Here is an 8,635-nt window from a genome sequence, read left to right on the forward strand (position 1 = left end):
AAAATAAAATAAAATAAAATAAAATAAAATAAAATAAAATAAAATAAAATAAAATAAAATAAAATAATAAAAAAGAGCTCTCAGGGATGAGCAGGGTGGGGACCCCAGGTGTGCAGGTCCTGACCTGGCAGGCAGAGCTGCTCCTCGTGCTGCTCAGGGCTCCAAACCCACCCCGGGGCCCTTTTCCCCAGCCAGGACACTCCTCACTCCACGAAAAACTGGCTTCAGACCTCTTCCCTTCACAGCACGTAATAAATTCCACCCACACTGCAAATTGAAAGTGTAACTGGACCTACGAGTTTGTTTGGGTGTTAAAAGAGAGATTCCCAGCCTGTCACAAAATCCCATAAACGAAGGAGCTGGGAGGTTTGGGATGGGATTGTGGTCTCTCTTTAAAGATTTGCACCGCACACAGTGAAAAATCTGTGTTTTCCAGCAGAGAAATTAAACGAGTTTTTGGTAATAAAGGCAATCCCCCAGCCCCACGTTCACCTTTAGGCACGGATTTGCCATTCCAAGCCAAACTACAACACATTTTTTCTGCTGTTTCACTTAGAAAAATAGAATTTTTAGCACAGATTGCAGGGCTGACGGATTCTGGTGCCCACAGAGACATGAACGACCGACCTCCCTGATTTCAGGAGCGGCCAGGGAAAGGCAGAGATGTTATTTCATTTATTATTGTGCTCCTGAAGAACTGTGAACACAAAGAAAACTGCAGTGCCCAGGGACTCACTCGGGTACCTGGCACAGATTTGGAGTTCTTTATCATTTGTCCAATTCACAACATCCTTCCAACATCCAGAAGGACACAGAATTCTCTGTTCCAGGTGGATCAGAAGCTTTTCCCACCTTGTCCCTCATCCAACAAAACAAATTTGCCAACAGCTCTTCAAGTCATTTTAGGAGAAATAAAAATTACAGAGCTCTAAAACCCCAAATTCAGCTAAAACTTTCAAAAACTGCCAAGAATTCGGCAAGAATTGATGCTCCTCCAAATATTCTTCATGGAAACATTATCCAGGAGCTGGAAAAATCCTCGGGGAGCTTCTTCTGGGAGGGGCCCCATGGAATTCTTCACCTGCCCAGCTCTGCCTGTTTGCTTTCCCACCTCCCACTCTTTTAAAAATCATTTCAGCAACCCGAGAGAAACAGCTCAGATAAAAGGGGCTGGGATTTTGTGCATCACAGGGAGAGAAATGAACCCTTTTTCCATATGCAAAGGGAGAGCAAAATGCAAAATTTCATTCCAAAGCCGCACCAGCCCAAGCGCATTTGACTTCTAAATGAGAATTTAATGGAATTCCAGAAGGGTTTGGGTTGGGAAAATTCAACCCAGGGTGTTCCAACCTGGCCTTGGACACTTCCAGGGATGGGGCAGCCACAGCTTCTCTGGGAAAACCATCCCAGGGAAAAGAATCCCATCCAAAAATCCCCTCTAAGCCTCCCCTCTGAAGCCATTCCCACGGCCCTGTCACCTCCCATCCTCAGAAATATTTATAAACCTGTTATTTGCAGCTTTCAGTCCAGAATCCAGCAGAACTTCAGCCTCAAATTTTCCAGATAATCCGAATGAAAGTGGGGAGATTTCTTCTTTTTAAAGAACGCATTCGCCCCAAGAAGGCTGAGCTTGAAATTGGGAAGAAATTGGAGATTTTCCTTATTAGCGGAGTTGTTAGGGGCAGGTTTTTTTAGGAATCAGAGCAGTTTTTAGGAATCAGAGCAGTTTTTAGGAATCAGATCAGTTTTTTAGGAATCAGCGCAGGTTTTTAGGAATCAGAGCAGATTTTTAGGAATCAGCGCAGGTTTTTAGGAATCAGAGCAGATTTTTTTTAGGAATCAGAGCAGTTTTCGGGAATCAGAGCAGTTTTTAGGAATCAGAGCAGTTTGTAGGAATCAGAGCAGATTTTTAGGAATCAGAGCAGATTTTTAGGACTCAGATCAGTTTTTTAGGAATCAGAGCAGATTTTTAGGAATCAGATCAGTTTTTTAGGAATCAGAGCAGATTTTTTTTAGGAATCAGAGCAGTTTTCAGGAATCAGATCAGTTTTTAGGAATCAGAGCAGATTTTTAGGAATCAGATCAGTTTTTTAGGACTCAGAGCAGTTTTCAGGAATCAGGCTCTGCACTAACTCAAGCTGAGCTAACACTTTGACAGGCAAACCCCGAATTTTGACTTTTTTGCTGCTTTTCCCCCCAAACACAGCACACAGCTCCACCTCTTCCATCCCCCCCAGCCTCCTAAATCCCACTTTCTGCAGGAGGACCCCAACAGCTCCTCTGAAGAGTGAAACCCCACTCTGTCCCCCGCTAACTGTGAGTTTATTGAGACATTCATCCTGCTCCTGGGCACAGGCAGATGAGGAGAGCTCCAGCCCCAGAGGTTTTGCAATCTGCCCGTTCTTTATTGCAGCTCTGTTCCTGTCTTTGCTCATTTTCTGTCAGAGGCTGGGCAAGACCAGCAGCACTTCCCAAGGGTTGGTTTTTTAATTACTGATCCCTGGAGCCTAACAAGAGAAATAGAAGCTATTAAAAGGAGACTGCGGGGATGAGGATTTAATTTTTATTTAATTTTATTATTATTATTATTATTTTTGGCCTGGGCTGGGGACAGGTGGGGATCAGGCACAGGTTCTGATCCTGGAGGGATTTTCCACCCTCAGCAATCCTGGGATCCCATGGCAGGCTGGGCTTTTTTGGGGATAATTCCCACTTGTAAAACCTCATTTCCCCCATTCCTATCGACAAGATTTCCAGGAGAAAATTCCTGGAGTTCCATTCCCAAAAAAATTCCCATGGGATCAATGGGATGGGATCAATGGGGATGGATCTAAAATGTTATTTTTGAGGTAAGCAGGACCCAAAGTCTGCTGCCACTAATCTCAGTTTCACCATGGAAAAAATACCAAAAAAAAAAAACCCAAAAAACCCCAAAAAAACCAAAACCTCAACAGGCAACCACAGATTTTTTTTGGGAAATCTGTACCAGGGCCTCCCCACCCTCCCAGGGAAGAATTCCTCCCTAATATCCCACCTGACCCTGAAGCCATTCCCTTTTTGTCCTGTCACTCCAAACTCTTCCAAGCATTCCCTCTGACCTGGCTGAACCTCGTGGATCAACAAAACTCCTGTTTTATTTCTGCCCCTAAAATTATTCTGTGTAGCTTTAAAAAGGCTCTTGTCTCTAAGAGCTTTCCTAATGATGAAATTACAGCACAGCAAGGGATCAGACAGTTAGGATTCCTGGTTTTAACTCCTCTTAGGAGTCAGAAAAAATCAGAAAATCCTCTTAGGAGTGAGAAAGCAACTCCTAACTCACCTTAGGACAAGGGTGAAAATGGAAGAAAATGCTTCTCATGGCCCTCTCCTATTAAAAATTATCACATCCAGCTCCCAATCCCAATCCCAGAGTGGATTCCTACTGCTTTAAATCTCATTTTCAACCAAAAACCCAATTTTTAGCTGCAGCTCCAAGTGCAGATTGAAAGGAAGCTCTTGGGCTGATACCAAAGGAATGCTGAAAAAGCCACTCCTTGGACCTAACGATGAAATTACAGCACAGCAAGAGATCTGGCAGTTAGGATTCCTGGTTTTAACACCTCTCAGGAGTTGGAAAAAATCAGAAAATCCTCTCAGGAGTTGGAAACCAACTCCTAACTCACCCTTAGGGCAAGGGTGAGAACAGAGGTGCTGCACTGCCTCCAGAAAAAAAGGCACAAAATGCTTCCCGTGTCTCTTTCCTATTAAAAATGACCCCGTTCAGCTCCCAAGCTGGATTGCTGCTGCTTTAAATCCCATTTTCTCACCGGTTTCCAACCAAAAACCCCAATTTTTAGCTGCAGCTCCGAGTGCAGACTGAAAGGAAGCTCTTGGCTGATACCAAAGGAATGCTGAAAAAGCCACTCCTTGGAGGAGTCCCTGCAGAAGAATAATCAGAGGAGTATTAGTGCACACAATGGAAAGAATGAGGATTTGAACCTCACCCAAAGGGTGGCAGAGCAGACACAGCTGCTGCTCCTCCTGCCCCACTCACAGGAACCACAACAAGAAGGAATTTTTATCCAGTTCTGGACAGAAAATGTCTTTAGGATGGTTCAGTTCCTCGCTGAATCTCTCCTGCCCACACTGGAACAGCAAAGCCTCCAACCAGGTTATTTTACAGAAAATTAAATATATTTAATTGCCTGGATCCTCCACATTGATCCTGGAATTTACTGATAAGTGTTTTACAAGCAAAGCTCTGGAAATACCAAATATTTAAGAGCAGACAGAGAGGAATTCCTCTTGCAGGATGTGTCCCCAGATCCCTGATGAATCATCTGGATCCCACACAGCTGTCACCATTTCAGCCAGGAGAGCCCAGGCACCACAAGCTGCAGTTTTATTTTCAGATGTCTTCATTAGCTGTCATTTTTTAAATCATCAAAGAATTAACAGAATTCTGTGTCCCTGCAAGGACGTGTGGGGCTGTAACCTGAGAATCAGCAGCGTCAGTGATGGGAAATGACCTCTGAGCTTTGCCCCGAGGAAAGAATCAGTGGCTGGAATTAATTAAATCAGCTGATGACACAGCTCCCTGTCTGTAAAAACAGACCTCAAACATCACCTCTCCTCAGTTTCACTGCTGGTGGATGCTGTCACAGCAATGAGGCTGATCCTCAAAAAAAAAAAAAATACAAAATCTTCAATTATAACAGCTAATATAAAAAATACCCATCTTTAAACAACTCAAAAATGCACCTGCATCAGGGGGCTGATCCACCTGCATCCACAGGAGAAATAAATCCAAAAAAAATTACAAAATCTTCAATTATAACAAGCTAATATCACAAAATATTCATCTCTAAACAACTCAAAACTCCACCTGCATCAGGGAGCTGATCCACCTGCATCCACAGGAAAAATAAATTTAAAAAAAATTACAAAATCTTCAATTATAACAGCTAATATCACAAAATATTCATCTCTAAACAACTCAAAAATGCACCTGCATCAGGGGGCTGATCCACCTGCATCCCAAATATCCACCTTTTAAACAACTCAAAAATATTCTGCTTGTTTTCCCACCAACCAGAATAAAAACAGAAGCTCCAAAAGCACTTCCAAGGCTTGGGGGTCAATGCCAGGGCACAGTTGGACATCCTGCATCTTAAATTCAGCATCATGCCTGCAGATGGAGGCAGCAGGAGAGCAGAGAAAAGGCAGGGCCATCCCTTGGTGGGTCAGGGAAGGAAGTGGCACAGGGGAAAGTGGCAGAGCAGTAAATGAAAATAATGAAATTTAATTGAAAATGCAATAAATAATTTATAAATTAGACTGTAAACAAAGCTCAGAAGGGAATGTCACCCTCCCACACCTTCCAAGGAGCAAAGAACACAGGGCTTTAGTTCCATGGCACATGCAGGACCCAGCTCCATCCCATCCCAGCTGGAAAGCATTCAGCACATGCAGTTTTTGTGAGCACATGATTTATTCCATTATTTCAGGATCCAGGAAAGGCTGGGCCTTAATTACAACAGCATGTGCAGAATTGCAAGGAGTCGGTTCCCTCCAATCCTCCAGGAAAACATTTGTTTTCCTAACACAAGCAGTGCTTTTCACATTTCACAGTGCAAAAATTCAGGGATTTTTGGGACTGCCCTGAAGCGACCAAACCAAATCCCAGCTTGGCACAGTTGGGAAGGACACCACAGGGACACCCAAAATGTCCCTGCAGCTCCACTTCCAGAACATCCAGGCAAGAGCTGCTCTGGAGGAGATTTTTCAGGCACAGAAGGGAGAAGAAATTAGAGAGACACAGCTCTGTCATGGTTTGTGGCAAGGGCAGTTGTTTGCAACAATTAAAAGGATGGAGCAGGGCCAGGGGACTTGGGATGGATTTGGGGATTTTGGTTCTTACCCCAGAGCAAGGAAAGGATGCAGCAGGGCCAGGCCCTTGGGATGGATTTGGGGATTTTGGTTCTTACCCCAGAGCAAGAAAAGGATGCAGCAGGGCCAGGCACTTGGGATGGATTTGGGGATTTTGGTTCTTACCTCAGAGGGTTCTGAGGTGCTCACCAGGGGATGGTCCCAGCCCCAGGAGCTCCAGGAGGGGTTGGACAATGCTCCCAGGGATGCACAGAGTGGGATTTTGGGGTGTCTGGGCTGGGTAATCCCTCCCAGCTCAGGATACTCCACAACTCCACAAAAAGTCAGTTTGTATTTGAGATGATGAAAACAAGGTCCATATTTACTATTAAACTCATTAAAACAGCCAAAATTCAGCTGAATTTTCTTCTGATTTTCCCAAATATTTCAGGTTCAGAGAGGCACAAACGCAAATGGAAAAAGACAAAAAAAAAAAATGCAAACAAAGCTCAGGAGTCCCACGCCAGAGTCACTCTGAGCTGTCTCAAGGCAATGGATTGTCACCCAAATGCTGTTGATTAAATAACAGAGACAGAATTTCCAGGTCTTGATCCTTGCAGCCCTTCATCTTCCATCATTTCCAGGAATAACAGACAAGTTTCACCCCGATTTTCAGATGAAGAAGAAAATCCACTCTAGGGTTTGTTAGGGTTTGTCTGTTTCCTGGTCAAAGACCAAAACATCCCCGTGTGTTCAGGATGCCTGAGCGCAGTTTGTATTTCCTAATTGTAAATTTCTGTGGCACTGGGAATGATGCAGCTGCTGCCTGAACAATCCCAACCTCCTTCAGTGAAATCAAACCACAAACACAATTTGAATTTCTACGACAACGTGTCCCTGTCACTCGGGGAGGTGAAGGAGGAAAATTTACCAATAATCCCGTTTATTTTGAAAACAAACATTTTGTACTGTTGCTTCCCCCCCCCCCCCCCCCACCAAAAAAATGTTTGCACAAGTGAGAAAAACAAGAAGTCAATCCACGAACACTCCTATGGTTACAAGCCAACACTAACAACTCACCACATCAGAAATCCGTGTCAACAAACAATATCCACATTCCAGCAGGGAGAAAAACACAATCAGCATGAAAGGTTCGGGTCTCAGGGATGAAAAAGAGGCTGCACAACACATCCAAGGATGCTTGGGGTGATCCATCTCACCAAACATAAAACCTGCACCTCAGCCACGGCCTTGTTTTGGAGTCAGGTCCAAAGCAGGAGTTTCCCACAAACCTGCTCCGTTTTTAATTTTTTTTTTTATTCCTGGCAAGGCATTTAACTGTGCAAAATTGCCTTGCCAGCGACAGATGCGAGTACAAAGAGAAGTGATTTGCTACAAAAGGATTAATACATTTTGAAAGTTACTGTCTGGCAAACTGTCAAAGGGACTTTTATTGGTTTATTTTATTCTGGCTGTCGCCAAGCCCGGTGGCACAGAACCATGTCAGACACCCTGGCTCGGCCACTCAGCTGCCTCTGGCCACCACAGAGGTCACTTCAAAGTCCAGCCCTGCTCTTCTCCAGCACTCCCAGCTCAGTTTGTGCCCTTGGAAGTGGGCGTTTGGCCACTGACCATCTGTCACCTGTCTGGCCACTGACCACCCGGCAGCCGTGTGACCACCGAGGCTGTGACAGCTGCTGGGCCAGCACAGTGACCACCGAGGGCTTGTCACCTGTTCAAAGTGACACCTGCTTGGCCACTGACCACCGGCACCTGCTTGGCCACTGACCACTCCACAGCAGGAGCTTGACCAGGGACCATCCAACATCTGTTTGGCCCCAGTGGATTTGACAGTCGCTATTTGAGCGCAGCCCCTGGCACCGTTTGACCACTGACCACTGTCACCTGCTTGACCACTGACCACTGTCACCTGCTTGACCACTGACCAGTTCACACCCCTTTGACCACCAACATCCAACACCCATTTGACCACTGACCATTTCATTCCCGTTTGACCGGGGACTGTCTGACACCTGCCTGACCTCGAGGATTTGACAGCTGCAGTCCGAGCACAGCCCCTGGCACCGTGTGACCCCTGACCACTTGTCACCCGTTTGACCACTGACCATTCCATTTAACCACTGACCATTCCACACCTGTTTGACCACTGACCACTTGTCCCCCATTTGACATTCATCTGACCACCAACCACTTGTCACTCGTTTGATCACCGACCATTTCACACCCATTTGACCACTGACCATTTCATACCTGTTTAACCCCTGACCATTGCACACCCTTTTGAGCACTGACCCCTTCTTCCCCCTTTGACATTCATTTGACCACCAACCGTTTGACCACCGACCATTTGACATTCATTTGACCACTGACCATTCCACACCCATTTGACCACTGACCACTCCACACCCGTTTAACCACTGACCCCTTCTCCCCCATTAGACATTCATTTGACCACCAACCACCTACCACCCGTCTGACCACTGACCATTTCACGCCCGTTTGACCACTGACCACTCGTCCCCATTTAACCACGGACCATTTCGCACCCGTTCAACCGGGACCGCCTGTCACCCGTCGGACCCCGGAGGATCTGACACCCGTTGGACCCCCGGGCTTTGACAGCGCTGCCCGCGGAGCCCCCCGCTCCTCGCCCCGATCCCCGCTCCGGGCCAGCGGCCCCGGGCACGCCCGCCCTGCCCGGGCGCTCCGCGGCCTCCCCGGGCGCGGTGACAGCTGCGGCCGCCCGTCGCCGCCGCCTCGGCCCGGG

At 46.3% G+C, this 8,635-nt stretch overlaps 1 protein-coding gene across 2 annotated transcripts in view; it reads right to left on the reverse strand.

Moving 5' to 3' along the window:
• Positions 1-8,635, reverse strand: part of DVL1 (dishevelled segment polarity protein 1) — a 54,870-nt gene that overhangs the window by 45,665 nt on the left and 570 nt on the right. The gene's annotated exons all lie outside the window — the stretch shown is intronic.

Source organism: Pyrgilauda ruficollis, unplaced genomic scaffold, assembly GCF_017590135.1.
Source record: "Pyrgilauda ruficollis isolate IOZ18807 unplaced genomic scaffold, ASM1759013v1 scaffold169, whole genome shotgun sequence".
NCBI classification, from domain to species: domain Eukaryota; kingdom Metazoa; phylum Chordata; class Aves; order Passeriformes; family Passeridae; genus Pyrgilauda; species Pyrgilauda ruficollis.